Source organism: Papaver somniferum, chromosome 1, assembly GCF_003573695.1.
Source record: "Papaver somniferum cultivar HN1 chromosome 1, ASM357369v1, whole genome shotgun sequence".
Lineage (NCBI taxonomy): Eukaryota > Viridiplantae > Streptophyta > Magnoliopsida > Ranunculales > Papaveraceae > Papaver > Papaver somniferum.
The window spans coordinates 53,073,171-53,080,299 of NC_039358.1; the positions used below are offsets into that span (position 1 = coordinate 53,073,171).

Genomic DNA, 7,129 nt, shown 5'->3' on the forward strand with positions numbered 1-7,129 from the left:
ATGGGTCGCTTTTCACCCGACCCACAATAAGGCGGGTTGGGTCGGGTCGGGTGGTGGGTTACCCGTCATATTTTATATCTTGCGGGAAATTGAAATCAATTTCAAATGAATCCCTAGATTTATTTAGAAAGTCAAGAACAATCAACAATACATAGAGTTCAACTAGTTGGGAACAAGTTTTAAGTTGATTCATACCTTCAGTTCACTAATCAAGATTCAAGAACAACGAATTGACGAAGGAAGAAGAGTCTCTGTGACTCTGTCTCTGAGAAGGAGAGAAGAAGAGGCCGAAGTGATAGGTGTGGGCTGCGAGTGCGATGCTTAGTTAGGGTTAGGTATTTTATTTTTTCAATCCAATGGCTGAGATTCATTCTAGGATAGAAAATCTAAGGGGTAGCATGCTAGGGAATATTGGGCGGGTTGGTGGGTCGGGTCGGGTGAAGGAAGTTCCTACCCGCAACCGACCCAACATACGGTGGCTTTTAACGTGCCTCACCCATAGTCGACCCATACCTAGGTGGGTCGGTTCGGGTACGGGTATTTTTCGACGGGTGTGGGTCGGGTCGGCGGGTCGAGTCGGTTATGTGCAGCCCTAGTCCCGTTAGATAGGCAGACTTTTAATTTCAAGATGGATTTTTCCATATATTGTCCTTATTTATTATAGGTAGTTATCACCACAATTAAGTTAATGTTTCTAGTGTTGGAAATTGTACAAAGGATAAAACAGGAAAGAGAATGGATTCGTAGGAAATCAAAAAAAAAAATTTATTCTAAGAGAAACTCACTTCTCCGTCTATATAACGGGGACGGAGGGAGTAAAATTTATCAGGGTTCAGACTATTATTGCAATTTTGGAACATTTAAGGGGGGGACAAATACAAAATAATCCTAAAACACAATGGCTAAATAGGCAACAATTTTGAGATTCTAGGGAGGACAGTTGTCCTCCCCTAGTCCTCAAGTAGCTCCGCCACTGCGTTAGTTCTTATCACATATAAGATACTCCCTTCGTCCCACTGTTAAGTGACCTAGTTTAAGTTTGCACAATTTTTAAGGCAAGCAAGGAAGAGAGTACTTTTAACAATTTTTTACAATTATACCCTTATGGATAATAAGTAGTGAAATTTAGAAACGATTTATTTCCCAAACTACTTCACCGAAATTCGCAAACTTCATACCATTGAAAAGCATTTTAAAACACCTACGTAACGCATATAAACATGACTATCAAATTATGCATATTTCTTATATTTTTTAAAATTAACTAAAAGGATAATTTTAGAAATATCTCCTTGTTTAGTGATATAGGTTACTTATTAGTTGGACAAAATCTAAAATCAGATAGATCACTTAACAGTGGGACGGAGGGAGTACATTTTTATTTTATTCTCTGTATCAAGCATGTCAATATATACCAATGAGCCGAGTTTGTGCTTTCTATAAGCAACTAGGTTACGACACGGGATTTAAGGTGTGCTAGTGCTTTATGGACCCCATAATACCTAGATTTATTAAGTATGATATAATCTTTGAGGGGCATCGATAAATTTTAATTTCAAACGTTAATCTTGAACAACTGATAATCAAAATGACGTGATAATTTTATACGTTTCAGAAAACTTTTTCTTTTTTTTTTTGGTTAGAGCGTAGAGATTTATAAGAGGTACGTATCACCAAAAAATTAACTTCGAATCTATCGCTATTTGGGTTTTGTTGAAAACTCGACGTAAATCATATGTCATGATAATGTCATTCTAAACATGTTATCGAATCTTACCATAGTATATATATTCACTATGTGATGCAAACTATAAGCTTCTTAGAAATTTATTCCCGTCTCTCCTCCCGGTTACATCAGGCTCCGGCATTAGCACGTTTTAAAGTGTAGTAGCTTTAACTTTCGGTTACAACTCCGCTCCCCCATTAGCACATCCTAAAGTATAGTAGTTTTAATTGTAGACCTGGAAAGAAAATGAATTGGGTATTTCGTAATCCAAGAACATATCCTTTTCCTAAAAATGTGTTCTTTGTTCTACAATGGAACTTGAAAGTATATTTTGCATCAAAATGAACCAAATAACATTAAGTTGGTGCCATTTGAGAATGGTATATTCTGTAGTGGATTCCAAATGTTGTATGTGACGCCCGGTAACGATGATATGGATCACCATAGCACCATTTTATTTACAATTCATTCAATGTGAGGTCATTTCTTTGCACATTACATAGGTTTGAACAGATTAACATATTGTTAATGGTAGTTGATCTCTCTCAGTTTCTATACCTCAAGTTTTTACTTTGGATTCAAATATATTTACTATATACTTGTTGAATATGTGTTTTTAGGTTATACATCTGTGATCAGTCGATATGCATATTTATCTTGGGAACTACATCATCCAACTTTAGATAATCAAACTTCTGTGCTGATCGGAATTTTGTGATAATATAAAATATATTTAGCTTTCAAAAAATCTGATAAACCTTGGGCAAATATATTTAGATACACCTGTGATCAGTTGATACTCTTCAAGCCAAAAAGGTTCCAGTTTCTCCTACCAAAATTTCATGAATTAGATGAGTTACATTACCTCAGATGCTAACAGTGAACCCTACTATAAACTACTCCCTCCGTTCTTTAATTATAGGCTGGTTTCATGTACAAATTGTAAAATCATGCATCACCGAAACACCCAAAAAAGAAAGATTTTTAGCAGAATTATACTCAGGTCTAACTTTTCCATAGGATCTAGCCTGTGTTTGAGCCACCAGCAAGACAATCAACCTGCCTCATGTTCTTCCACCAAGAATAGGGTAACTCCTCCTGCCGTTAAAATCCCTAATCTCTTCCAGAGTTTTCGTGCACTTATTGATCCGCGATCCTAACAAATAAGCCAAAAAAGTTACCTTGATATTTAGAGAATACAAATATAAGATAGAAACAACATTTCAGAATTATCGTTAATAGCTGAACTGGGTAGGCAAATGGACAGACTTGAATAATACATGGACATCCGACTTCAAACACACCATTTTATTACAAAATGCACAAAACCCAGTGCCTTGATAAATAAAATTTATACAAAATAGTCACATTAGATTATATGATCAGCTGAATGATTAATACATAGTTGAAGAAACGATTGACGTAACGGCTGGATGAGAAACTTGAGAAATTTTGTAAGTCAACCTTAACACTCTAGTTGTCATAGTCATGTAGTGGCCAGTATAATTTCACCATGAGGAAAAGTGGAATTACCACTTCTAGTGCATAGAGTGTTGAAGCACCACTCAGTCCATAGCTGTAACTCCCAATAGATACTTCCAATGGAGCTATCGGCTGAATTAATGGAAGCCAAGAAATGCGCCTTCCAATGTATTTACTGCAAATGCTTGAAGCCCTATCTAGCAGTAAGATAATCCCAAACTTATACTCCCTCCATCCCAAACTGATACTCCCCCCCCCCCCCCCCCCCCCCCCCCCATGCTTAAGTAGGTTACTTAATAGTGGACGGAGGTAGTATTGAATAAAATTGTACTCCCTAAATATCAAGGACTGTAAGAAAAACAAAATCAAAATAATTCATCTATTTCCAGACCTATAGTAATTGCCGTAGCTACAACATATGTATATCCACTAATAAAACGTTTAATTTTAAGGATATCCACCATGAAAGACAAAAATAAGCAAAATATGGCAGGAGTAAGACGACTTACAAAGGAATGTGTAGAAGGAACTCCATTGGACCACAAAAATCCTTGAAATTGAACTTCTCATCATTGAAAATTAGAACTGAAGTAAAAGTTTTCGAAAATTCCCAATTATAGCCGATACAATTGCTGCTACTAAAATCTATAACGGAACCGAAACAGAAACAGTTCATAATATCACACTCAATAAACCTGGTTGGCACCACAAAGAACCCATTTTTATGATCCAATGAAGGAGAATACATATACCTTCACTGAAGTAGAGATTTATTAATAATGCCAAAAAGCAGAAAAATTTCTTATGTTTCGTCAGGGCACAACAATTCAACCTTGTGATTAACTGAAATGCAGAGAAGAATATACCATCACAAAAATCCTTATAATTCAGAGAGGAATATGGAGAATTTAAATTCTTCAGTGGAAATCTTCTTTACCCATTTCTATGTTTGATTTCTTCACGTTCTTGAACAACCAACAAACAAAAATACACATTGTTGCTTAAGGAAAACAAATTAGAGAGCTCGTTTGGAGCTCCACCGGTTACTCTAGCACTAGGAAGCAAGGGGAATTACCAATTATTTGGAGCAAAAATGTCACCTTAATTTCTGTTTCAGATACCCATTTTGAGAGTGTTTTGGCTCAAAAGGTACAACATGCACTGTAAATGTTGGATCTGTCTCTAGAGCACTAAGAAACTGTACACCAGATCTTACCATTTGAACAATGCCCTATGTTTAAAAAAACTAGATAAAAAATTAAATGATTTCTCAAGAATTAAAGTTACTAAAGAAACTTCATCAATCAGACCCTGCAACTCATTGCGATCAACACAGTTTTCTTAGTATTGTGCACATGTTGAAATCCAGGATCAGATTTATCAAGAAAACCACTAACTGATTATGAGTTTCATATACAATTTGTGAAATTCCTGGGAATAAAATAATAATAAATCGAAAATCAAATGAACCCACAATCAGAAACAAACCCATCATCAAAACCCACTTCCTAATTTGACCATTAAACACAAAAACAGGGTATTAAAGAGAAAGAGAGATAGACCTTGTTTAATAGTTTATCCATTCTATCGTATCTGATAAACAGTTGCAAAATTTTTTGAATGAGTTACATACCTCAGATCACGTGAATGTTAATACCATGGAATGAGGGTTTTTTACTTTCTTTAACGGAAGATCAATCAAGAACCCTAATTTTGGCATACAGAGATTGAAGGAACTGGAGTGGTAGGTAGAAATAAATTTCCTACTGTAACCCTAGCAAATGAGTTCATCAAAAAGGAATCAAAATGTTCATTGGGTAGAGTTAATGGCGAGAGAATTGCATTGAGTTAATGGCGAGAGAAAAGCGGAGGAATGGTTGCAGACATGCGTTTGGTTTTTTTCTTGAATCGAGCGAAATAGTTGAGAGTTATTTGGTGGCTTAATCGTGACCGTCCTTTATATTGCCAAAATGTAAATCTCTCGTATTCTCCGATCTAAGAATTATGATCAATCTGCAACGCCTTTTATATGTCCCAGAACCATGGATATGGAAAAACAACATTGTCCCTTATAATACAGATGGATATGCAAGCTTACTTCAGCCACTTAATAAAGCCACTATTCCAAAGTGGGAATTTCAGTAATCCTCCAAAAACATATCCAAACTGAAATATTTTGAATAGTTGAAACGATATTAAAGCTCAACCATACTGATGATGAAAAGAAAAGGAAATTCATGCTTAGTAGAATAGTGATATATACTCTGGAGTGCTGATAAACAATGTGATGAATTGATGATCATGAACAAGTTATGCAGCACACGGCGAATGCATCGAATTACAACAGTTGAGTAGTTAAGAAAAGAGCTCAATCCTCATCATAGTTAATGCATTCTTCATTAGTTCATATCATAGAATACATATGGCGAGCAAGAAATCATAAGATGATAAATGCGATAGTGACCGGATGATTTAACTTGTAAGTAGGATTTGCCCAACTCAAAATTAGCTAACAAACTTAAGTGACTAAAACCAAACAAACTGCCCGTGTATTAGTTTACCGATGTATAGCCGTAGGATCATACGGCCTATGTTGGAAAGACAGAGACTTAATAGGTTTTAAACTAGACGGAAACTTGGGTTGCGGGAGTTGTATTGATACCACGACTTTTGGGTCGATAACCGATTTCTCTGTTTTTAAATTGGTGAATAAAATTCAGCCTCATATTGCTCAAACCAAATTTTCTTTTAGTCAGTTTTATTAGGCTTTTGTTTTTCATTTTTTGAATGAAAGATCTTCTTCAGAAAAATTAGAAAATATGCCAGTTACAAGCGATTCATTCATTTTTTTTTATCCATCATTTTCATGGTTGTCCCACATTTAGCTCGCCCGATGTTCCCCTTAGAAGTAATCAAAGGGCCGAGTATAAGTGTGGACAAGGCATACACCCAAAAAATTCATGCCCGTATCAATAACTCTAAGTCATATGATATGACCTTGACAGTTGAGTCTGAATACTGTCAACTTTTGGCATCATTAGGCAACCTACGTGTGTGTATATATTTCATCATCCGCCACGTGTCTATGAAGAAACACGTGGAAAGCATGTAATTTAAGACATCAAAGCATGATGTCACGCGTTTACAACCAAGAGGCGTGTCTGATCAGGACGAGATCATCATCCGAATGATCCGATGGTCAAGAATCAAGGTGCACCGAGGTATAATGTCGCTGCAAAGCACTGAATAATATCTAAAGATCTGCTTTATCCTATTCCCAGAAATATTCAAGATCAAGGGCTAGGAGGGATCAGACTGACACGGATGTAACACGGGCAGAAGACAGCTGTCTGACACGAACAGACGTCCCAACCACCCGCATTAAACACCCTGAGCAGTGTACGTGTCAACCAACCCATGGAACACACGAGGATAACTCTTCGTGTTCAAGCATGGAACGATGGGGGCATCGTAAAAGACGAAGATGTCTGCGTAATTGACACAGAACACAAGACGATAAGGTAACAACGGCTCTCAAAAGTAGGCCCCACGTTGCAACCCTATAAATACCCCTCTCCACTAAGGGAGAAGGGGTCGACCAATCCAGACCAATTAGAGGAGAATATAGGAGAGAGAAATAGGAAGAGTAAGTAATCCCCCTACTTCCGCAGACATATGTATCCTCTAAAGTCATTCGACTATCTTTGAAACCATTCAATACATAGTGAAACACCATCCCCGTGGATGTAGGCCTTAGTGCCGAACCACGTAAATCTTTGTCTTATTTACATTTCAGCACTTTACATTCAGCGTTATACTTCATGTGCTTTACATTTATACTTGATTCTCTGTTTACTCCTTTATACGAACGTTACTTATGATAATATTCGACTAGACAATGACAAGCTCGAAGGCTTTGAG

The 7,129-nt window shown here is 36.7% G+C and overlaps 1 long non-coding RNA gene across 1 annotated transcript; it reads right to left on the minus strand.

Moving 5' to 3' along the window:
* Window positions 1-2,528: 2,528 nt before the first annotated feature.
* On the minus strand, window positions 2,529-5,520 carry LOC113286925. Its single transcript, XR_003329578.1, has 2 exons — window positions 3,718-5,520; window positions 2,529-2,882 (listed from the first exon to the last, which is right to left on the minus strand). It is a non-coding gene; the product is annotated as an uncharacterized LOC113286925 (long non-coding RNA).
* Window positions 5,521-7,129: the final 1,609 nt, after the last annotated feature.